Source organism: Nomascus leucogenys, chromosome 10 (genome assembly GCF_006542625.1).
Source record: "Nomascus leucogenys isolate Asia chromosome 10, Asia_NLE_v1, whole genome shotgun sequence".
NCBI lineage: Eukaryota > Metazoa > Chordata > Mammalia > Primates > Hylobatidae > Nomascus > Nomascus leucogenys.
In genome coordinates, this window is record NC_044390.1 from 60,183,104 (window position 1) to 60,207,654 (window position 24,551).

The 24,551-nt window shown below is 52.6% G+C and overlaps 1 protein-coding gene across 2 annotated transcripts in view; it reads right to left on the reverse strand.

Annotated features, from left to right (window-relative positions):
• The window catches only part of CARM1 (coactivator associated arginine methyltransferase 1), a 52,653-nt gene that overhangs the window by 27,121 nt on the left and 981 nt on the right, over positions 1-24,551 (reverse strand). The window lies entirely within an intron of this gene.

Here is a 24,551-nt window from a genome sequence, read left to right on the forward strand (position 1 = left end):
GCACGAAGGCAGGGAAACAGGGGTGGCCAAGACAGTGCGGTGAGCCCTGGGAGGCTGCTGGGACAGACCTCCATGCAACGTGGGTTGATGTGGGTAGGGGCGCTGTGGAGGGACCGCAAGAGGCCCCAGTGGACTGGTGGCTTGGCTCTGGGCAGCACTGGGAGGGATCTTGCACAGGGTGGGGAGAGACCTGCCATCACACAGGATAGGGGAGGAGCCAAGGGCTATGGCTGGCCAGGCAGGAGGCAACGGGGGTGGGGAAGAGGGCAGCTCTTGGAGGACCGGCTGCTGTTCCCCACCTGCCTTAAGAGTTAGCATCCTGCACATCTCCTTATTGGCCCCCCAGGGCAGCAGAATCTGGGGGACTCTAAGGTATAAGGACTCCCTAGCCCTAGACTTGAAGAAAATACACTAGAGAATGGTGGGCGGGGCAGCAGCAGCTCCATGGCAGCCCTGGGTCCCAGCATGCAGGAGGGTCTTGGAAGAACAGGGAGACATCTCTCAAGGGTCTCACTGAGCAGATGGTCCCGGGGGACGTACCGTGCCTCAGTCACCTCCCAGTCCACCCTTCAAGCCGCACAGTGTCTAACACAACCCGCCTGCTTCACACCACCCCACGGTTCCCCAGCACCTTCTGGAACCAGCCCCCTGCCAATGTCCGCAGTCTCACTGCTGCCCCCTGGGTCACTCCAGCCAAACCTCGCTGGCCTTCAATACTCCCGGTCAAGATCATGGGCAGAGGTTCTCTCTGGCCTCTGATGCTCCTTAGAGATCACCCTCCCCTCTTCCCCTGCTTCCTTGTCACTTCCTCCTAGAGGTCCTCCAGCATTTCCCAGACAAGCGCTCACTGCCTCGCAGCTCCTTATTTAACGCCTACCTGACAGCCCCACAAAGCGCAGATCCAGGGCTCTGGGCATAACTCACACAGTACCTAGCACACAAGGGGCACTCATGGGTACTGACCAGAATGCCCTCCCCGGGATAGGCGTAGGGGCAGCCCAGCCTCTTCCCTAAGCACAGGGGGCAGTGGGTTCAGGGTTCCAGGTGTCCAAGTTGGAATGCTAGCCTGCCCTCACCGTGAGCATGGCCTTGACTGGGGAAGTGGCTTCACCATGCAGAGATGTTTAGCATCCGGTGGCCACACAGCAGCACTATTTGTTCACCTCCTTCCCCTCCCCCTTGCTTCCAGAAAGCAATGGAACAAGCAGGGGGTCTTTGGGCCCCTGAGGCTCGTTAGACCTGGGTCAGGGGGACCTGGAGTCCCTTCAAACCTCCCATCCCTAGGCCGGGCACAGTGGCTTGTGCCTGTAATCCCAGCACTTTGGAAGGCCAAGGCAGGTGGATCGCTTGAGGCCAGGAGTTTGAGACTAGTCCGGCCAACATAATGAAACCTTATCTCTACCAAAAATACAAAAATCAGCCAGAAGTGGTGGTGGGCGCCTGTAATCCCAGCTACTTGGGAGGCTGAGGCACGAGAATAATTTGAACCTGGGAGGCGGAGGTTGCAGTGAGCAGAAATCACACCACTGCCCTCCAGCCTGGGTGACAGTGAGAGATTCTCTCTTAAAAAGAAAAAAAAAGAGAACCTCCCATGCCGTCGTGACATCAGGGCCACATTCTTTGGCAGATAGAGAACAAGGAGGCCGGCTGGGAACAGTGGCTCCTGCCTGTAATCCTAACACTTTGGAAAGCTGAGCAGGGAGGGTCACTTGAGCCCAGGAGTTTGAGACCAGCCTAGGCAACATAGTGAGACCCCATCTTCTACAAGTAATAATAAAAAAATTAGATGGGCATGGTGGTGCACACCTGTAGTCCCAACTATGTGGGAAGCTGTGGCAGGAAAATCCCTCGAGCCTGGGAGGTCAAGGCTGCAGTGACCACTGCACTCCAGCCTGGGCGACAGAGTGAGACCCCATTTCAAGAAGAAAACAAAAGAGAGAGAGAGAAAACACAAGGAGGTGGAGGGCAAGAAGAAAAGCAGCAGCAGCTCGGGGGGGAGAAAAGCCACATGTCAAGCTCTTGCATCTCCAGGGGGAACACAACTGTAGCCACCAAATGGAGGAATAATTACAGCTATTTATCCCGGCAGACCTGGGGCGGGGGAGTAGCTGGTGGCTGTAGAAGCCGTTGTCCAAATGGTACGTCTTTTATCAAATCGCCTCCTGCTGCCAAAGACAACATGGGCTCTTCACCTTCCAGAGGAAAACATTCCCGATCAAAGGAGGAGAGTTAGATAAAAAGAGAGAGACCCCCCCCCACCCCCCGTGGCCAACTCCCATCCCACAGGCACAGAAAAAAACATGCTTACCGAAGCCCACTCGGCTGGCATCTCTTTGCTCAGCCTGCTCCGCCCGGACCACGTGCAGGCACAGAGGACATGGCGGTGAACCAGAGAGCCACCCCCGGCCCTCCCATGCTGGGAGTCCATAATGGGAAGCAGACAGCACTCAGCAGGCCAGTGAGGGGACAGACAACAGGAACTGGCAGTAAGCACTGAGAGGAGGGAAAGCACGGAAGCTGATGCACGCGGACCAGGCCCAATTCAGATTCCAGGCAGACTCGGGAGGAGGCGACACCTGAGCCAGGCCCCACTGCCCTGGCAGAGGTGACCTTATTTCCAAACTAGGAACCAGAAGCTTCCCCCTGTTCCTGCATGGCTTGGCACTCATGTGCCCAAGAGGCGGCAGAGATGACCCTAGGGTCACCCAGCAGGGAGGTGGCTGAAAGGATGGGCTTTGGCATCGAGGAGGACTTGGGTTTATCAAGGAGGGACTGGGTTCAGGGCCGAACCCGCTGTTCTGCAGCCCTGGCCTTGGCTTCCTCATCTGTCCAACGGCCACCCTGACACATCCCAAAGGATGAGGTGACATAATCCACGTGGAAGGCCTGGCAGCCCGGCCCCAGGGCACCATCCTGGAACTTCACTAGGTCAGAGCCCACATGCAGCAGAGTCTGGCAGGGCTTGGATCCCCCGAACTAGCACCTGCCTTGACCCCTGGCCTCGGGAGCCCCATCTATAAAATGGGCACAATGACGGGGCAGTAGCTCACGCCTGTAATCTCAGCCCTTTAGGAGGCCAAGGCAGGCAGGTCACAAGGTCAGGAGATCAAGACCATCCTGGCTACCACGGTGAAACCCCGTCTCTACTAAAAATACAAAAAACTAGCTGGGCGTGGTGGCGGGTGCCTGTAGTCCCAGCTACTCAGGAGGCTGAGGCAGGAGAATCACTTGAACCCAGGAGGCGGAGGTTGCAGTGAGCCGAGATCACACCACTGCACTCCAACCTGGGGAAGAGAGTAAGACTCTGTCTCAAAATAAAATAAAATAGGCACAACAGGGGCAGTGGCTCACGCCTGTAATCCCAGCTCTATGGGAGGCCGAAGCAGGTGGATCACGTGAGGTCAGGAGCTTGAGACAAGCCTGGCCAACATGGTGAAACCCCATCTCTACTCAAAATATAAAATTAGCTGGGCGTGGTGGTACACGCCTGTAATCTGAGCTACTCGGGAGGCTAAGGCAGGAGAATCACTTGAACCTGGGAGGCAGAGGTTGCATTCCACTCCAACCTGGGCAAAAAGGGCAAAGCTCCATCTCAAAAAATATATATATAAAAATAAATAAATAAAAATAAAAATAAATAAATAAAATGGGCAGGGCCGGCGCGTTGGCTCACGCCTGTAATCCCACCACTTTGGGAGGCTGAGGTGGGTGGATCGCCTGAGGTCAGGAGTTCAAGACCAGCCTGGCCAACATGGTGAAATCCCGTCTCTACCGAAAAAAAACAAAAAACTAGCCAGACATGGTGGCGGGCACCTGTAATCCCAGCTACTCAAGAGGCTGCGGCAGGAGAATCACTTGAACCCAGGAGGCAGAGGTTGCAGTGAGCAGAGATCATGCCATAGCACTCCAGCCTGGGCAACAAGAACAAAACTCTGCCTCAAAAAATAAAATAACATAAATAAAACAGGCACAAAATGGGGATGAAAACCCCTCCCTGCAGTGAGGATTCCTAGGTAATGGAGGGAGCGGGAGGTGTTAAGTACTTCATAAACAAGAGCAGCTGCTGTTACCATCATCAGCAACAGATCAATGCCAGCCTCGGAAGAGAATCCCAAACCCCAGAACCCTAACCCGGCCTGGCCTCCCTCTCCTGCCGTAACCTGAGTCGGATCCTCCGATGTCGTCCTGGGAGAAGCTCTGGAGCAGCTGTCCCCAGGTGCTGCCCAGCCCCGGGTATCTGAGGACCATGAGGTCACCCTGGGCTCCTCTGGCGCAGCCCTGGCCTCTGGGCAAATCCCATCCCCACTCCAGCACTGGAGCTGGGTGTCCAGGAGCCCTGCAGCCATGGCTCTAAACGGGCACTGCCCCAGCACATCAGAGCTATGTCTGAGCAACTGATCAAAAACTTCTGGCCCAGAAATCCCTTTGCAGAGCCTTATGTATGCTACAAGCTCTACTTGCAGAGATATACCTGGATCTGAATGCGCCCAAAGCAGAAAACCGAAATATCCATGAATTAATCAAAGAATGAATAAATGAAGATGTGGCAAATTAAAAGAAATCGATTTCCATGGGTATACAATGACATGTTAAATGATCGAGCCACAAGGTAAGGGACAGAGTGGTGTAAAACCTATGCACCACAGGTGTACAGATGGGCGGGGAAGGGACAGAGGGAGGGGCAGTGCACACTGCATTCATGGGGCTTGTCTGGAAACACAATAAAGTGACTTCAGTGCTGCCTCCGGGAAGCAAGTCATACTTTTCAATCCGCACCTTCCTCTGCCATTGTGTGAACGTGCATAACTTGAAGCCCAGCAGGTTGGAGGAGATTTATGCGTGCGCGCTTGTATGTGCCTGAGAAACCACAGGTCACGGGCAGTGCGGAGGGAAGGAGAGACTGACTTTTCATGTTACACCCTCCTGAGTGGCTTGAATTTCTCCCTTGTACATAAAAGATGGCCAGACAAAAGGCAATGGCGAAGACTGGGGCGGAAAGGAAGGGCCGGCATCTACGCAAGTTATCTGGGCGCCTCCCTAGAGTGGGCAGGCCGGACTGGGGACCACCCCCCAACATCCTTTTGGACCCTGCTGGCTGGGGGAGGGGAGTGGGAATAGGCCCTGAGCCTCTTCTGTGACCCAGCTGGAGGCTGGCGGACAGCCCTGCTTTCCTCAGCTTGGAATCTCCCAGACCAAGCCCTACACCCACCCCGAGGCCCTCAGTGGGTGTGATGGAGGTGGGGCAGTCAGCCCAAGGGCAGCAGGGGCTCCCTGACCTGCATTCCAGCAAGGGAGGCCAACTAAAAGAGCCAGGTGCAGTTAAGATCCAGGTTTGAACCTGAGCTCTGCCACCTGCAAGCAAGGGACCATCACCTCCCGACACCTCAGCTTTAGTGTCTAGAAAAATAAAATAACACGTGGTTCACTGTGTAGCCATGACGACGAACCCACCCATGCCCGGCCCAAGACCCATGGGCACACAGTCGTGTGGCACTGGCACAAAACACCAGTCTTGGTCCCTGTGTCCCCATAGCGCTCTGGCTCAAGGCAAAGGGTTCAGAGAAGGAGCCACCGAGAGAGTTCTGGACACAAGGCCATGTTGGGCCGAGAACAAGTGTCTGGCCCTGTCCCCCAGGTGGCCACCCCTGGGACCCAACCCATCTGGCACGTGGCTGACAGAGAATCAGCTTCACACACTGCTTGGGAACACTGACTCAGTTTTGGTCTCCCTCTGTCACCCAGGCTGGAGTGCAATGGCCCGCCCGGTCATAGCACACTGCAGCCTCGACCTCCTGTGCTCAAGAAGCAACTCCCGCCTCCGCCTCCTAAGGAGCTGGGACTTAGGAAGGATAGAGCTATACCAGGAAAAAAAATATATATATCTATATATGTGTGTGTGTATATATGTGTATATATATGTATATATATGTGTATACATGTGTATATGTGTGTATATACGCATGTGTGTATATATGTGTGTATATACGCATATGTGTATATATGTGTGTGTATATATGTGTATATACATATACATATATCTATATAGATATAGATATATGTAAATAAAACAAAGTAGCTGGGACCCCAGGTATGTACCACCACACAAAGCTAATTTTTAGGCCGGGCGCGGTGGCTCACACCTGTAATCCCAGCACCTTGGGAGGCTGAGGCAGGTGGATCACCTGAGGTCAGGAGTTCGAAACCAGTCTGACCAACATGGTAAAACCCCATCTCTACTAAAAATACAAATATTAGCCAGGTGTAGTGGTGGGCGCCTGTAATCCCAGCTACTTGGGAGGCTGAGACAGGAGAATCAGTTGAAGCCGGGAGGCAGAGGGTGCAGTGAGCCAAGATCGCGCCACTGCACTCCAGCCTGGACAACAAGAGTGAAACTCTGTCTCAAACAAAAACAAAAACAAAAACACCTAATTTTTAAATTTTTGTAGAGACAGGGTCTCCCTATGTTGCCCAAGCCGGTCTCAAACTCCTGGGCTCAAGCAATCCACCTGCCTCAGCCACCTGAGTACCTGGGACCCCAGGCTTGCATGCGTCACCACGCAAGGCTAATTTTTTATTTTTTTGTAGGGATGGGGTCTTGCTATGTTGCCCACGCTGGTCTCAAACTCCCAGCCTTAGGCGATCCTCCCGCCTCAACATTTACATCCCACCTGTAAAGCTTAAGCTTTACAGGTTACAGGTTAGCTTTTCAGGCCATTTATGGCCCCTCCAAAAGCCGACCACCAGAGTTAGTATAAGGCTGTTCCCCGGGGAGGGGATTGGATGGGGGGGCTTCATTCCATGGGCAAGTTTTCCTTAAAATGAGGGAGGGAAGTGCACAGGTCTTGGCTGCATTCGTCTTCATTCCTTCAAAAATATTTCATGAGAAAAAGCAGCCACCTCTTCTGCTGGCCCAAAAGGCCAGGGTCCACAGTTGGATCTGGGCTTGGAAATGCATTGGCAACTCACAAAGTCAAAGTGTTGAATCTACTTCAGGAGTCCCCAAGAATGTAGGATTACAGAAGGTAGTAAACAATTCTGGGTCGGGCACGGTAGCTCACAGCTGTAATCCCACCACTTTGGGAGGCTGAGGCAGGTGGATCACCTGAGGCCAGGAGTTCGAAACCAGCCTGGCCAACTTGGAGAAACCCCGTCTCTACTAAAAATACAAAAAAAAAAAAAAAAAAAATTAGCCGGGCGTGGTGGTGAACACCTGTAATCCCAGCTACTTGGGAGGCTGAGGCGGAAGAATCCCTTGAACCGGGGAGGCGGAGGTTGCAGTGAGCCGAGATTGCACTATTGCACTCCAGCCTGGGTGACAAAGCGAGACTCTGTCTCAAAAAAAAAAAAAAAATTCTGAAATTGCGCAGTGACAGGACACTGGGCGGTGTGTGGGCAGGGCTGAGAGGCAGCCACCTAGGGAAGACAGGTGTCTGTGGGTGTCCTGTTGGCATCTCAGGTAGGCCAAGGCCTCCATGGTGCCCCCAAGCACGACTTGGGGCAGCTGCCCTTTCCCCCTGCCCCAGACTGCCAGGTCAGATCTCAGGAGACGGAGCACTCAACGCGTGCCCCATCTAGGTGGGCTCTGGAGAAAGCCCCCTGAACTGAGGACACCCAAACCTCATAAATCACTGTGAAGCTTCTTGAGTCAGAGGCCTGGGGGCACTCAATAGGGGGCTCCCTCTAAGGCTGGTCCCTAAGCTCTACCTTCAAGGGTTGACAGCTTCCCCTGTAGTCCTGGCCTGTGGGTGACAGTCTGCTCAGTTGTGGGGTGTGCGAAGGGCAACCCCAAGAATAGAAGGCCAAGACAAAGAAAGAGCTTGGCTTTTCTGAAAAAGAGACGGGGCACCCCCTTCACTGGGAGCTATTACATGCAAATGTCTCCTGCATCCATGCTAATCAGCTGCCACCGCCTGGGGCTTTGTGCACTACAAAAGAGACAGCAGATGTGAGCTGGGGTTCCACAGCCCCAGAAAGCGCGGGAGCTTAGTGGATAATTATGAAAAGCATGAGGTTGCGGATGCGGGGCGGGGGAGGTGTGCAAAGCCACAAAACCGGCCTGCACCAGCCCCCTTGCTCCACAAGCTGTCTGCTGGGCCAGCTCGCCCAGTCTTTCTTCTCCCGCAGGCCAAGACTTTGAAGCTGTGATTTATGGAGCCCCAGGAAGCACTCTTAGGTGTTGGCTGTGCAGAGCCTTGGTTAGTGCTCAAACCACCCTCCAGGTCGACCTTAGTCCTATTTTTAAGAGGGGAAACCAAGCAACAGAGCGATGACAGGCTCCAGGTGGCTCAGCTGGGGACCCAGAAGCTGGTCCAAAGACAGCCAAATTCCATCCCAGCCTCCAGAGAGCCAGCCAGGAGGTACTGGGGGCCACGCTCAGGGGACCAGGTTCCACCTGTGCTCTGGGCCTGGGCAATGCCAGGCCAGGCTAGTTGACCCCTGAGCCTCATCACTACAAGAAGGCGATCAAGCCTGCTTCCTGGCGCTAAAGAGGGTCCATCGCATTGTGACACATGGCAGGAGCTGGGCTGCAGCTCTCTATGGGGACTAGGCCAGCAGGAGAAGCCCTTTGCAGAGGGGACACCCACAGTGGCCTGGAAGGTCGGGTTGAGTGAGGCGTGTCACGGAGCAGCAAGAAGACCCCAGGCTGCTGAGGGGGATCATCTCCCAGAGCGACTGGGACCCTCCACACCCTGGCTCTCATTGCCAAAGACAGAGAGCTCAGTGCAGCAAGCTGGGCTGGGGCCTGCCTTCAGGCTGGCAAAAGGGCCTCACCCAGAGGAGGGGAGTACAGGGGGGCGCTCCAGAGAGGCTGGGGCGGAGGCAGCCTCCAATGGAGGAAATCGCAGTTGGGTCAGGGAGAAGCTGCCCTGGGGCTGAGGCCCACTCGAAGTCCCTGCTTAGTGCACCTCTTGAAAGAGTCTGAGTCAGAGTAATCCTAGTGCTTTGGGAGGCCAAGGCAGAGAGATGGCCTGGGACCACAAGTTTGAGACCAGCCTGGGTGACAAAGCGAGACCCCGTTTCTACAAAAAGGAAAACATTAAAAAAAAATAAAGAATAAGGAAAGGTTTTGACCATCAGCCAGAGACACAGGATGTCCTGGGCCACAAAGCTGCAGGAAGGGCCTCTGCCAGGTCCCAGGGCGCTCCAGGAGCCCTTCTGGCCCCACCGAGGCTCAGAGAACAGTATGTTTGGGTTAGGAAGGCCGCCTTCCACCCCAGGACCTGCAGGCTGCTTCACCAGGTGTGATTCCGGATGTGGCACAGGCGAGGGGGGCAGACACTACTGATGTCACAAAGAAATCAGACACATGGCAAGAACCAGGTGAGATGGGAGACTGGCTTTGGCGAGCTCTGGAAGAGGTCGCCATGGCCAACACGGTGACACAAGACAAGGACCAGGAGCAGCAGGGGTGAGCCTTGGGCAGGCACTTCCTCCATGGCCTTGCACTGCCCTGTGGAGGAGTCAGAGACTGGGAAAAGTGGCAGGAGGGGCTGCAGGGCTGGTGGCCAAGTGAAAGGCTCAGGGCCAAACCTGGGTTCACATCCCAACTCTGCTACCAAACTTTTAGTGCCTCAGTTTCCTCTTATAAAAATTAGGGAGTGAGCAGGGCATGGTGGTGCCCCCTGCAGTCCCAGCTCCTCGGGACACCGAGGCAGGTAGCCCACCTCCTCGGAATGCTGAGGCAGGAGGCCCAGCTACTTGAGAGGCTGAGGCAAGAGGATCATTTGAAGCCAGGAGTTTGAGACCAGCCTGGACAAAATATTGAGACCCCATCCTTTTTTTTTTTTTTTTTTTTTTTTTTAGATGGAATCTCATTCTATCATCCAGGCTGGAGCACAGTGGAGCCACCTTGGCTCGCTGTAACCCCTGCCGCCCAGGTTCAAGTGATTCTCCTGCCTCAGCCTCCAGAGTAACTGAGATTACAGGTGCCTGCCACTGTACCCGGCTAAATTTTTTGTATTTATTAGTAGAGATGGGGTTTCACCATCTTGGCCAGGCTGGTCTTGAACTCCTGACCTTGTGATCCACCTGCCTCAGCCTCCCAAAGTGCTGGGATTATAGGCGTGAGCCACCGCACCCAGCCCCCATCTCTAAAAAAAAAAAAAAAGATAAAAAAGATTAAAGATAAAAATGAGGGAGCGAGAGGGGCATGATGACTCATGCCTGTAATCCCAGCACTTTGGGTGGTCGAGGTGGGAGGACTGCGTGAGCCCAGGAGTTGGAGAGCATCCTAGGCAACATAGTGAGACCCCGTCTCTACAAGAAATACAAAAATTAGGCCGGGCACGGTGGCTCACGCCTGTAATCCCAGCTACAGGCTGGGAGGCTGAGGCGGGTGGATCACCTGAGGTCAGGAGTTCAAAACCAGCCTGACCAACATGGAGAAACCCCATCTCTACTAAAAATACACAATTAGCTGGGCGTGGTGGCACATGCCTGTAATCCCAGCTACTGGGGAGGCTGAGGCAGGAGAATCACTTGAACCCGGGAGGCGGAGGTTGTGGTGAGCTGAGATCACACCATTGCACTCCAGCCTGGGCAACAGGAGTGAAACTCCATCTCAAAAAAAAAGAAAGAAAGAAAGAAAAAAATTAGCCAGGTGTGGGGCCACCTGCCATCCCAGCTACTTGGGAGGCTGAGGTAGGAGGACGAACTGAGCCTGGGAGGTTGAGGTTGCAGTGAGCTGTGTTCACACCACTGTACTCCAGCCTGGGCAACACAGCAAGACCCTGTCTCAAAAAAAAAAAAGAAAGAAATGAGGGAGTGAGCTGTGGCTGCTGCGGCTCCCTGTGGGGGGCTGTCCTGATAGCGAGACCAGTCAATGAACATGAAGCTCTTGGAACCAGGCCTGCCTGCCACGTCATTCGTGCTCAGCAAACATTAGCTATGATAGCACCTGGCAGCACCAATAAACAGGACTTGGAGTGTGCGAGCGGGAGTAAGAGCCAGGCATCCCATCATCCTGCATCTAGGGGCTCCAGGGCTCAGAGGCAGCGCCAGGCTCCTGCGGAGGGTCCCTCAAGGGCACAGGATGGAAATCTGGAAGCTCCAGCCTATCTTCGCCTTCCCATCCTGTTCAAGGAAGAATGTGGCAAATTCTCTGGAATGTCCCTCCTCAGTCTGCAAGAGGCCCCCCAGTCTTTGATTATTTATTCACATGCCACCCTGCCCGGGATGGTTAACAAGAGCATCCCTCTTTCACGAGAGCCAGGGGCCTTTCTGCAGTCCTCGCCAGGAGTAGCACCCATGCCCACACCGCCAGGCAGGTTTTCTATACATAAAACCACTATGCTTGCACATGTGTAACACATCCGGCAAAAATGAACCCCAGCTCCGAGAACACAATTAGCGGGAGAAAGACCTGCCAACGACTTAAAGGAAAACAGCTCAGACCCACGCCTGCCAAAGCTAATGAATCGCTTTAAAGAGACAGACAAAAAGGAAGAATAAAAGGGGGTTCTCCTGGCAGGGGTCGGGGGACACAGAGCCCCCCCAAACCAGTCTGGACCTGTTTACAAGAATGCCCTGCCTGGCAGCAGGGGACATACGATGAGAGGAACAGACAGGGAAAGAGGGGCTGTCTCACTGAACAAACCTACCCAGAGGGGAACAAGTTCCATGTCTGGCTTTGGGTGGTGGTGACATGGGTGTCCATAATTGTCAAAAGCATCAAACAGAACTAAGGCCTGGGCGTCTGTATGTACTCACTAAACAACAATTAACATAAATAAGCCGCCAGGCGTGACGGCTCACGTCTGTAATCCCAGCATTTTGGGAGGCCAAGGCTGGTGGATCACCTGAGGTCAGGAGTTTGAGACCAGCCTGGCCAACATGGTGTGAAACCCCGTCTCTACTAAAAATCCAAAAACTAGGCAGGCGTGGTGGCACGTGTCTGTGATCCCAGCTACTCAGAAGGCTGAGGGAGGAGAATCGCTTGAACCTGGGAGGCAGAGGTTGCAGTGAGCCGAGATCACGATACTGCACTCCAGCCTTGGGGGACAGAGCAAGACTCCGTCTCAAAAAAAATAATAAAAATAAAATAATAAAATAAAGAAGCGATGCAGAGAATCAACACCAGAGGAGACACAGGAGGGCCCAGAATCTCTAGACCCAACTCCTTCAGCCCTGGGTTAGGCCTGGTCTCCATTTCCTTCATGTAACTGGTTTTTGGGGAACAAAGGCAAGTACAGGGGGAGGGGGGCAACTGGGGACTCCAGATTCTTCAACCAAAAGTCAGAGCTGTGTAGTGTCAAAGCGGCAGGCTGGGCTGGGCACAGTGACTCAGGCCTGTAATCCTAGATCTTTGGGAGGCCAAGGAGGGGAGGACTGCTTATGTCCAGGAGTTTGAGACCAGCCTGGACAACATACTGAGACCCCACCTCTATGTTTTTTTTTTTTTTTTTTTTGAGATGCAGTTTTGCTCTTGTTGACCAGGCTGGAGTGCAGTGGTGTGATCTCGGGTCACCACAACCTCCATCTCCTGGGTTCAAGAGATTCTCCTGCCTCAGCCTCCCGAGTAACTGGGATTACAGGCATGCACCACCATGCCTGGATAATTTTTGTGTTTTTAGTAGTGACGGGGTCTCCACGTTGGTCAGGCTGGTCTCGAACTCCTGACCTCAAGTGATCTGCCTGCCTCGGCCTCCCCAAGTGCTGGGATTACAGGTGTGAGCCACTGTACCTGGCCCATAATTTAAAACAAACAAACAAACAAACAAACAAAAAAAACAGAGTCTCGCTCTGTCACCCAGGCCGGAGTGCAGTGGCATGATCTTGGCTCACTGCAACCTCCGCCTCCTGGGTTCAAGTGATTCTCCTGCCTCAGCCTCCCAAGTAGCTGGGATTACAGGTATGCACCACCATGTCCAGCTAATTTTTGCATTTTTAGTAGAGATGGGGTTTCACCATGTTGGCCAGGCTGGTCTCAACCTCTTGACCTCAACTGATTCACCTGCCTCAGCCTCCCAAAGTGCTGGGATTACAGGCGTGAGCCACCACTCCCAGCCAATTTTTTTAAAAAATTAGCCAGCCGTGGTGGCGCATACCTGTAGTCCCAGCTACTCAGGAGACTAAAGCAGGATTGCTTGAGCCCAGGACTTCAAGGCTAACAGTGAGCACCACTGCACAACAGCCTGAGGAACACAGCGAGACTCCGTCTCTTAAACTAAACAAAAAAGTGGCAGGGCAGGCACCATGGATTTTTTGGGCAGATCTGGAGGCTGCTGAGGGTCCGCCCTGCATGATTCTTTTTTTTTTTTTTGGGGGACGGAGTCTCACTCTGTCGCCCAGGCTGGAGTGCAGTGGCACGATCTCGGCTCACTGCAGGCTCCGCCTCCTGGGTTCACACCATTCTCCTGCCTCAGCCTCTCCGAGTAGCTGGGACTACAGGCGCCCGCCACCACGCCGGCTAACTTTTTTGTATTTTTAGTAGAGACGGGGTTTCACCGTGGTCTCGATCTCCTGACCTCGTGATCCGCCTGCCTCGGCCTCCCAAAGTGCTGGGATTACAAGCGTGAGCCACTGCGCCCGGCCCGCCCTGCATGATCCTTGAGACTGAATCGTGAAGCTCCCCAAGCAGGTCCCCAGAGTGAGATCAGGAAGCAGATCCAGAGGGTCCCAGAGAAGGCCCCTGGGACAGATAAACCACACTGGGGAAAGGGACTCCTCCTCAATCACTGGGGACGAGGGAGTCTTGGGCAGGATTCCCAAGGCTCCTCTGTGTCCTATCTACCCCCACACCTGGCTGCCTTGGGATACATCTTCTCTTCCAGGCCACATAGCAGGCTTAGGAGACCAAGGATTCACCTATGTTGGGTGTGGGCCAATCCTCGAAAGCCCCCTCCATTTAATGGGACGAAACTGGAGGGAGAACCACAGTTCCCTGGACAAGGTCGCAAGGTCACGCCAAGGTGAGGCTCCCATGTGTGCTAATCAGGACCGCCTGCAGCCTCTAACCCAGAGAGTGCTGGGAGGTCAGGGATGGCATTCCAGCCAGGAAAGGCAGACAGCAGCAGGGCTGACCACAGAGACCCTGTGGGCCCCTGGGTCCCCCTCCTTTGCAGCTCACCTCTCTCTGGCCAGGCCAGCCTCTCCCCTACCTCTCCTTAGCTGCCATTCTCTTCAAGGTGCTCCCTAGACCACTTCCCCAGCAGAGGAGATGGGGTTCTCTGTCTGCCTTCTCTCTGCTCCCCAAGACTGAGGTCGGGCATGGTGGCTCATGTCTGCAACCCCAGCACTTTGGGAGGCCAAGGCGGGTGGATCCACTTGAGGTCAGGAGTTCGAGGCCAGCCTAACATGGTAAAACCCTGTCTCTACTAAAAACACAAAAATTAGCTGGGCATGGTGTCACACGCCTATAGTCCCAGAGAGTCGGGAGGCTGAGGCACAAGAATTGCTTGAACCTGGGAGGCAGAGGCTGCAGTGAGCAGAAATCGCTCCACTGTATTCCAGCCTGGGTAACAGAGTGAGACTCTGTCTCAGAAGAAGACTGAGAGTGCACTGGAGATGGGGGAGCTGTGTCCGACTTGGGCAGGGCTCTGTACACAGTCCAGCCACAGATGTCTACTCTGGCCAAGGCCACTTTCCACCAGGGAAGCCACTCACCGAATCCTCCCACCAATAAGGAAGCTGAGATTCGGGGACACTGAGGCATTTGCCCACGATCGCCCTGCCAGGAAAGTACAGCGGGCCAGAGCACGGCTGGAGCCCAGCCTCCATCACAGGCGTCCCTTGCCTCCCCATCCCCCCCACTGTGTGCCTTTGGCCATGCCAGGCCCACAAGTTCATTCCCAGAGGAGGTCTTCCCTCCTGCAGTGCCAAACGCTATTTTAAGCACTTTACTTCTATCAGCTCGCCACTCACAACAACCCTCTAAGGTAGAGGATGTCAAGATCCACAACTGACAGCCAAGGAAACTGAGGTACAAAGTGGTCACCGGGATGCTAAGGAGTGGATCAGGACTTGCCAGCTGGCCCCTGCTAGAGCTCTTTCCACAAGCACGACTCTGCCCTCAGCCTCCCTGTAAGCAGAGCCCCTCCCCCAGCATCCTGGAGCCCCTCAGCTTATTTTGTTTTAAGTGATTGCTGATTTAGCGCTCATCAGGCAATGTCCCCAGGCCTGCAAATGTGGGACCTTGTGTTTATCTCGGGTGTCACCACATCCCTGGGCTCCTAAAACAGTAACTGGTGCACAGCAGACGCTCGGTGAATTTCCGCTGACCATTTCAAGCTGGCTGGATGGCAGCTACCGCACTATGGAAACGGCGAGTCCACTTTCGCTGCATGTTTCTGGCTGAATGAATGAAAGGGTGGGTCTCAGTGGGCTGGGAAAGGTCGCCGTCCCCCCTGCTCTCTCTGCAGCTCCACTGTCACCTCCCCCAAGACCTGCCATCTGGCTGGCCCCTCCCCCACCCCAGCCCTCCAGGGGGCTGCTCTCTGAGGTCACCTGTGACTTCCTGATCAGAAATCCAGTGACTGCCCCTTGGCTCCCACTCTGACCTCTCACAGCATGACCTTGCTGACCTCTCCTTCCTGCCCTTTCAAAGCTTCTTGACTGTCCCCAGAGAGGTGTCCCGGCCCTGCGCAGAGAGCCCCCCAGTCCCTTACCAGCCGGGGCAGACTCCACTCCCCAGTCTGGTGCTGGTCCCCTCCAGGGACTGGTACCCTTTCTCAGTCACAGATCCTTCTGAGAAGCTGACCGAAATCAGGGGAGGTTCTGCACAGAAAAATGTGCAGAGAATCCACAGCTACACCATGGCCAATTTATGGAGCACTTACTTCAGGCCAGGCACACAGGGCAAAGCTTTTCTTTTTTTTCTTCCTTTTCACATATCACAAGTCATCAAGCAAGAAGCATTTTTTTTAGAGACAAGGTCTTGCCCTGTTTCCTGGGATGGAGTGCAGTGGTACGATTATGGCTCACTGTAGCCTCAAGTTTCTGGGCTCAAGCAATCCTTCCGCCTCAGCCTCTGGAATAGCTGGGACTACAGGCATGTGCCACCATGCTGGCTAATGTTTTTTAAATTATTTTTTAAGAGATACAGTTTCACTGTGTTTCCCGGGCTGGTCGTAAATTCCTGGACTCAAACTACCCTCCTGCCTCGGCCTCCCAAAACCTGGGATTACAGGCATGAGCCTCTGTGTCCAACTGGGGTGAAGTATTTTACATGTGTTTCCTCCCCTCCACGAAAACCTCCAGGGAGGTGCTACTGTCACCCCCTTTCAGGGAAAGTGAAGCTCAGAGGCTCATCCAAGGTCACAGCCACTGATTCTTGTCCTTTTGCCCCTTTGCAAAACTGTGTCCAATTGTGAGGGGCTCATGGGACGGCCCCGAGGGGCCATCCACAGGCCAGATTAAGAATCCGAGCCCCGGGCTGCCATGACTCACACCTGCAATCCCAGCACTTTGGGGGCCAAAGTAGGAGAATCGCTTGAGCCCAGGAGTTTCACATCTGCCTGAGCAACATAGTGAGACCCTGTCTCTACAAAAAAAAAAAAATAATAATAATTAGCCAGGCATGGTGATGTGCGCCTGTGGTCCCAGCCCGTAGAGAGGCTGAGGGTGGGAGAATCCCTTGAGCCTGGGTGTTCAAGGCTGCAGTGAGCTATGATCGTGTCACTGCACTCCAGCCTGGGTGACACAGCAAGACCCTGTCTCAAAAAAAGAAGAAAAAAAAAAATCTTAGCTCTGAGCTGACGGAACTGACGGAAACCCCTCCCAGCCTCAACTTGCCACCTCAAGCAGCCAGGTGTGTGGCCCAGGTGGGCCCCTCCATCCTGCCCTTGCTTAAGTGGCTGCTTCCCCGGATGTCTCTGCAAACTCACCACCTCCCAGGTTCTCCAGCAGACCTTAGAAGCAGAGCGGGTTTCCACAGAAAGGAGACACACCTGCCACAGAGGTCTTCCTGAGCCTCTCCACCTGCTAAATCCAACCTGGTCTGAGGTGTGTGAGGCTTGGCATCTCAAAGTCATTAGCAAGTTCACACCACACTCCAGCTTCTGTTGAAAGGCCTTGCCCACCCATCTCATCCAGACCCCCCACACAGAGGGCCAGCGCTTGGTGACCAGGAGATGCTCACAGCACTGGCCACCTTCTATTAAGATTTCACCTGAGGCCGGGCGTGGTGGCTCATGCTGGTAATCCCAGGACTTTGGGAGGCCAAGGCGGGCAGATCACTTGAGGTCAGGAGTTCAAGACCAGCCTGGCCAAAAGGGTGAGACGCCCGTATCTATTAAAAATACAAAAATTATCTGGGTGTGGTTGCACACACTTGTAATCCTAGCTACTTGGGAGTCTGATGCAGGAGAATGACTTGAACCTGGGAGGCTAGAGGTTGCAGTGAGACGAGATTGAGCCGCTGCGCTCCAGCCTGGGTGACAGGGCGAGAATCCATTTCCAAAAAAACCAAAAAAATCCTCGATTCCAACCCAGCCCTGTTTCCACTTTTAGACCCTCCACTTCTCACAGGGACCCTGTGCTCCAAGCCACGTGGCTGTCTCCAGCCCTGGCCCACTGGAGCACCTCTCCATAACCCAGAAACGTCCTTCCCAACATTCTGGCCAGGTCCAGATCCTACCCACTGTGGCCAAGGTGACTCCCTGTATGTTCTTTGTCCATGGAAACTGGAACCCTAAATTCAGCTGAGCACATGGCCGCTCAGATTGAAAACTACATTTCCCAGCATCCCTTGCAGCTGGCAGTGGTCATGTGACTACATTCTAGCCAACAAAATGAAAGCAGAAGCACCTTGCATCAGCTACCAGGAACGTTTCTTAACAACACCTGGATGTGACCTTTGCACCCTTTCTCCTTTGTCCCTTCCTTTGTCCTGCTGTCTGGAAGCCAGGGTGTAATGGCAGGACTCCAGCAGCCATGCTGAAACCTGAGGACAAGACCTCACCTTAAGTATGGTGGAGGATTGGCCTGGGGCAGTGGCCTGTAATCCCAGCACTTTGGGAGGCTGAGGTGGGTGGATCACCTGAGGTCAGGAGTTTGAGAACAACCTGGCTAACATGGTGATACCCCATCTCTACTAAAAATACAAAAATTAGCCAGGTGTGGTGGCACACGCCTGTAGTCCCAGATACTTGGGAGGCTGAGGCAGGAGAACTGCTTGAACCCAGGAGGTGGAGGTTGCAGTGAGTCGAGATTGCGCCATTGCACTGCAGCCTGGGCAACAGAGTGAGACTCCGTCTCAAAAAAAAAAAAAAAAAAAATGTGGAGGACGTGGATCTGGGAACTTCCAAGAGCCCAAGAGACTTTGGCACCTGCCAATCTTCACACTTTAGCATGAGAGCACAAAAAATAAAATGCCATCGTGTTTAAGCCTCTGCTACTTTGGGTCTTTGTGATGAACAGATAAATGTCACTGAACCACCTATATATGCAGTTAAGGTGGGCATCCAGTTGCCCAGAATGCCAAAGCCATCTCTGCTGCCTGCCAACCACATCACTTTGGCCAGTCAAGTTCTTTCATTTCTGTTTTTCCACCAGTAAATTGGGGTTGGTATCTCTGACCTCACAGAACTCTTTTCAGAATAAGTGGTAACATACAGTAAACACCACAATTGGCACAAGGGGCTCACACAATTCAGAAGTGTGCTCTATTCGGCCTGAGTGAGTGGGACCCTTCACATCCAAAACAAACGAAGGATTTTTTGGTTTCTCTTTTGGCTGGGGCCAAACTCCCCACAGACCCCAACTCCTGCCTGCCTCATTCATTTATCCCAGGGGTCTACAAGCTTTCCCTGCCTCGGGCCAGTGAGTAAATATTTCAGGTTTTGCAGGACACTGTGGCCTCAACTGATTATTGTTGTTTGTGAATTGGGTTTTAGTTTTTTTCCCTAATCAACCTCTCAAAAACTGTAAAAGCCTTTCTTAGCTTTGTCTGTATAAAAATAGGCCACACCAGGCCCAGTGGTTCGTGACTATAATCCCAGCTACTTCTGAGGCTCAGGCAGGAGGAGGATGGTTTGAGGCCAGGGGTTTGGGGCCAGCCTGGGAAACACAGCAAGACTCTGTCTCTAAAAAAATTGCTTAAATTAGCCAAGGGTGGTGACATGTGCTTGTAGTCCCAGCTACTTGGGAGGCTGAGGCCAGAGGATCACTTGAGCCCAGGAGTTAGAGGCTGCAGTGAGCTACTAAAATACAAAAAATTAGCTGGGCATGGCGGCATGTGCCTATAATCCCAGCTACTTGGGAGGCTGAGACAGGAGAATCGCTTGAACCTGGGAGGCAGAGGTTGCAGTGAGCCGAGATTGCACCACTGCATTCCAGCATGGGCAACAGAGCGAGACTCCATCTCAAAATAAATAAATAAATAAATAAATAATAAAATACAGGCTGGGTGCGGTGGCTTGCACCTGTAATCCCAGCATTTTGGGAGGCGGAGGCAGGCAGATTATTTGAGGTCAGAAGTTCGAGGCCAGCCTGGCCAAGATGGTGAAACCCTGTCTCTACTAAAAATACAAAAATTAGCCAGGGTGGTGGCACAGGCCTGTAATCCCAGCTACTCAGGAGGCTGAGGCATGAGAATCACGTGAACCTGGGAGGTGGAGGTTACAGTGAGGTGAGACCATGCCATTGCACTCCATCCTGGGCAACACAGTGAGACTCCGTCTCAATATAAAATACAAACACAGATAAAAATAGGCCACAGGCTCAATGTGGCCCATAGGCCTAATTTATACCACTGACCTTTCCCTAGCTGCCCCCAAGGTCAAGCATTTTGAGTCAACACAAGTTTATGCACAGTCTGGTACAGGGTAAATGCTCAATAAATGACAGTATCCATTAGCAACATGCAGGCACCGCTGAAACACAAATGCCTTTCCGGGGTTACTAACTTTCTCTGTTGTCACTCCAGCTTGACACCGAGATGTCCTAAAGATGGGGCACATAACAAGCTCTTCTGTACCCCTGCCCCAGCTGTCAGGGGGATCCCAGAAGTGTAACCAAAGGAAGTCACAAGGGCCCCCGGTTCGGTGACAGCAGGCCATTCTTCACCTTCTTTGGACAAAGGGTTTTTCTCTGAACTTTCCACCCCTGGCATGCCCCCCACAAACTGAAGTTTAGCCCCCGATGGAGCCCATGCTGCTGTGTAAGCTTCTGAGCCAAGGGGATGGGAGAGTCTGGAGCATCGGCCACACTGACTCGTGCTGACCAAGAAAGAAAAGTGACACAGTCATTTCCAGAAAGAGCGCCACGGGGCTGGGGAAGTGAGAGTTTGTTCTGTTCTCTTTCCCGGCACCCCTCCCTGAGAAACTGCCTCCTTTCCAAGGGAAGGCAGCCTATGCCCAGGAACTCCAGAGGCCATGCCAAAGCTTCCTCAAGCCCAGGAAGCCCACGCCAAAGGGCCTCCCCCTCTGCCCAGGGAAAATGGCCTGGTGTTGGTAGCTGCCATTTGGCCAATCTCATGGACGTAGTCCAGGGTGACTTCAGATGGCAAGAAGAGCTGGGGAGGGTAACTGTTCACTACAGAGTGACAGAGACAGGCCCTTCTGCAGCTGTCATCCTTCCCCTGGAGGGTGCAGACGTCAAGGAACAAGGCTGGAAGTCCTCCCCACGTGCCTCTCCTGGGCCTCCTATGTTAGGTACAGGTCATGGCCCAGGAGTCCCTCCCACGGCCGGTGAGCCAAGACAGCGGGGCAGCCCTGGAGCATAGGGGGCTCCTAGAAAAGCTAGCTCATTCCCATGCCACACCAATGAACACGGCTGTCAGTAACATGGACACAAATATTTATTAGCCGGGCGCAGTGGCTCACGTCTGTAATCCTAGCACTTTGGGAGGCCAAGGCAGGAGGACTGCTTGAGCCCAGGAGTTCAAGACCAGCCTGGGCAAAATAGTGAAACCCCATCGCTAGAAGAAACTTAAAAATTAGCCATATGTGAGGTTGGTGGCGGTGGCTCACGCCTGTAATCCCAGCACTTTGGGAGGCCGAGGTGGGCGGATCACCTGAGGTCAGGAGTTCGAGACCAGCCTGACCAACATGGAGAAACCCCGTCTGTACTAAAAATACAAAAAAAATTAGCCGGGCGTGGTGGCACATGCCTGTAATCCCTGTAATCCCAGGACTTTGGGAGGCCAAAGCAGGCGAATCACTCGAACCCGGGAGGCGGAGGTTGCAGTGAGCCGAGATCATGCCATCGCACACCAGCCTGGGCAACAAGAGCAAAATTCCATCTCAAAAAAAAAAAAAAAAAAAAGACAGACATCCAAGTTGTAACCCCTGGAATCTGTGAAGGTGACCTTATTAGGAAATAGGGTCTTTGCAGATAAGGATCTTGAGATGAGATCATCCTAGATACAAAGTGGGCCCTAAATCCAATGCCCAGTATCCTTATAAGAAAAGAACAGCTGTGGCTGGGTGTGGTGGCTTACGCCTGTAATCCCAGCACTTTGGGAGGCCAAGGTGGGCGGATCACGAGGTCAGGAGATCGAGACCATCCTGGCTAACATAGTGAAACCCCGTCTCTACAAAAAATACAAAGAATTAGCCGGGCGTGGTGGCGGGCGCCTGTAGTCCCAGCTACTCGGGAGGCTGAGGCAGGAGAATGGCTTGAACCCAGGAGGCGCAGCTTGCAGTGAGCAGAGATCGCGCCATTGCACTCCAGCCTGGGCGACAGAGCAAGACACCGTCTCAAAAAAAAAAGAAAGAAAAGAAAAGAACAGCTGAGGTGGGAGGATCACTTGAGCCTAGGAGTTCGAGACCAGCCTGTAACAGAGCGAGACTCCATCTCACTTTAAAAAAAAAAGGAAAAAAGAGGAACAAACAAAAAAAAAAAAAAAAAAAAAAAAAAAAAAAAAAAAAAAAAAAAAAAAAAAAAAAAAAAAAAAAAAAAAAAAAAAAAAAAAAAAAAAAAGGAAAAAAGAGGACACAAGACACAGGAGTGAAGACAGAGGCAGGGACTTGGGTTTTGCTGCTGCAAATCAAGCAACAGCCGGATCCACTGGAATCTGGAAGACGCGAGGATTTTCCTTTAGAACCTCCCCAGGGATTGTGGCCCTGCCAGTACCATGATTTCAGACTTCTGGCCATGAACTGAGAGAGAATCCATTCCTGTCGTCTGTGACAAATCTGTCATAATTTGTTATGACATAACAAATTCTGACAAAAATCTGTCATAATTCGTTATTGCAGCCATGGGAAATTAATATACCCAGCACTGATCACCTCCAACTCCAGAACCCATGCTTTTTTTTTTTTCAGACAGGGTCTCGCTCTGTCACCCAGGCTGACATGCAGTGGTACGATCTCAGCTCACTGTAACCTCTGCTACCCTGGTTCAAGCGATCCTCCCACCTCATCCTCCGGAGTAGCTGGGACTACAGGCGCAAGTACCACCACACCCGGCTAATTTTTGTATTTTTAGTAGAGACGAGATTTTGCCATGTTGGCCAAGCTGGTCTCAACCTCTTGACCTCAAGTGATTCGCCTGCCTCAGCCTCTCAAAGTGCTGGGATTATAGGTGTGAGCCACCACACCTGGCCAAGAACCCATGTTTTTAATCTCCATGCCAATGTTACTTAAGGATAAAGAGGGGCAGTGCGGAGGCTCACGCCTGTAATTCCAGGACTATGGGAGGCCAAGGAGGGAGGATCACTTGAGCCCAGGAGTTTGAGATCAGCCTGGCCAACACAGTGAAAACCCTTTCTCTACAAAAAATATGAAAGATTAGCTGGGTGTGGCACATGCCTGTGGTCCCAGCTACTAGGGAGGCTGAGGTATGAGGATCACTTTAGCCATGGAAGTCAAGGCTGCAGTGAGTTGAGACTGAGACTGTACCACTGCACTCCAGTCTGAGCAACAGAGTGAGGCCCTGTCTGAAAAAAACAAAACAAAACAAAAAAAGAAAGAAAGAAAGAAAAAAAAACAAAAAAGTGTAAAAAAACACTATTTCAGACCCCTAAGGATATATCATTTGGGAATCTGGGACTGAGGCTCTCTGAGGAATGTGGACTTTCTCCTTTTTATGAATGTTTCCGGTCAGGTGAGGTGGCTCACACCTGTAATCCCAGCATTCTGGGAGGCAGGAAGACCACTTGAGCTCAGAAGTTGGAGACCAGCCTGGGCAACACAGTGACATAGTGAAACTTTGTCTCTAATAATAAAAAATGTTTCAGTTACCAATTACCTCTCAAAGAGAAGTGCTGTCTTAATAACAAGTAATACTTTCAAAAGTATCAACAAAACAAAAACAAAAACACAAACACAAACACAAAATGTTACTCCAGGAGTAAGATGGTAGGAACATCTCCCTATGTTGCCAATACATCTATAAGACTAAAATTGTTCTGGCCGGGCGGGGTGGCTCATGCCTGTAATCCCAGCACTTTGGGAAGGCGAAGCGGGCGGATCACGAGATCAGAAAATCAAGACAATCCTGGCTAACATGGTGAAACCCCGTCTCTACTAAAAATACAAAAAATTAGCCGGGCATGGCGGCAGGTGCCTGTAGTCCCAGCTACTCGGGAGGCTGAGGCAGGAGAATAGCGTGAACCCGGGTGGCAGAGCTTGCAGTGAGCCAAGATTGAGCCACTGCACTCCATCCTGTGGGACAGAGCAAGACTCTGTCTCAAAAAAAAAAAAAAAAAACTAAAATTGTTCTAAAAAAATTATTTTTTTTTGAGACGGAGTCTCGCTCTGTCTCCCAGGCTGGAATGCAATGGCACGATCTCAGCTCATTGCAACCTCTGCCTCCCAGGTCCAAGTGATTCTCCTGCCTCTGCCTCCCGAGTAGCTGGGACAGGCACATGCCACCACGCCCGGCTGTTTTGTATTTTTAGTAGAGACGGGGTTTCACCATGTTGGCCAGGCTGGTCTCAAACTCCTGGGCTCAGGTGATCCTCCTACCTTAGCCTCCCAAAGTGCTGAGCCACCGTGCCTGGTCCTAAAAAAATTTTTTAAAGGTTTATTTAAAAATGATAGCCAACTCTCCTGGAACTCCTTTGAGGATAAGCCCTGGGACCCTAGTTTTGGAAACGCTGCCCCACTTTGTTCTGTTCAGGACAAAGTTGGCTACCAATGCTTGCCCAGTGAATAGGTTTTGCTTATGATCTGGGGTTCTGCTGAGCTGAGTGTCTGCCTTGAACTCTGAAACCCCCCCTGAAATACCCTCCTTCCCCTCTCCTCATCTGGTCCAAGAAGACCCAGGCTCTGCACCAGCAAAAAGAGACGGCACCCTCGGGCGGCAGACACAACTCCTTTAGTCCACGTTTTCAAAGTCGAGGTGCAGGGAAAACCCAGTGTGAACGGACTGCTCCTCGGGCTTTCCTTTAATCAGGCTGTTCCCAAAGTGGCAAAAAATTCACACAGGACCCAAGCCAGCTAGAAGCCTCCTGAGGGGTTCCCGGGGGCATCAGTGCAAGAAGCCCTGAGAGACAAAGTCAAATGACACAGAGTAGCAAAATGTGAACGAGGAATCAAAGAGAAGAGATAAGAAAAGAAGGAGTAACAAGATGAAGAATGAACTACAAAGACTGGGAGCGGGGGCGGGGGGTGCTGGGAAACACATTTGTGATTTTCTTTTCCCCCCAGTGAAATGTCAGTTTT